This window comes from Mastigoproctus giganteus, chromosome 1, assembly GCF_048544385.1.
Source record: "Mastigoproctus giganteus isolate SK-2022 chromosome 1, ASM4854438v1, whole genome shotgun sequence".
NCBI lineage: Eukaryota > Metazoa > Arthropoda > Arachnida > Uropygi > Thelyphonidae > Mastigoproctus > Mastigoproctus giganteus.
The window spans coordinates 241,162,174-241,162,772 of record NC_143575.1 but is presented as its reverse complement, the minus strand read 5'-3'; positions in this window follow the sequence as shown (position 1 = coordinate 241,162,772).

Here is a 599-nt window from a genome sequence, read left to right as displayed (position 1 = left end):
CACCTTTTCTTTCAGCTGAAAGTGAAGTGCAATACAAGACGCGATCAGATTCATCAGACATGCCTTCAGATCATTTTCCAGGGGTAAAGGGGTAAAGCAGAACGGGGGGGGGTGGATTTATCGTCATTCTTCCTTAAACATATGCATATTCATATATTATATCTGTGTGTGTGTGTGTAAGAGTTCTTGAGTATGAGTGTGCGCGCGCACTGATGTCCAAATGAGGCCAAACGTAAGTAGCTTATAACTGGCCTCTCGAATCTTGTGACACCGTTATTTGTCCATGTCGGAGTCGGTGTTCCCTTGACATCGAAGAACGCAGCGATCGGCTGGGGATTAAACGGCGGATTTGCCCTTTGCATCCTTTTTCATAAGTTTAAGATAGCAGTTACTTTTGCGAGGGCCGATTTAATATAGTGACCACCCCGACGTTGTGCCCTATCAGTATTTTCAGAGTGAGAATATCTTCTGCTACTTTATTTTGTCTTAAAACGTTTATCTTTGATAAACGTATGGTGTTTCTGCTTTCATTTTTAAACATCGGAGCGAGACTCTTTTTGAACAACCCCTACAGTGTACACAGTCTTATAATACACCCC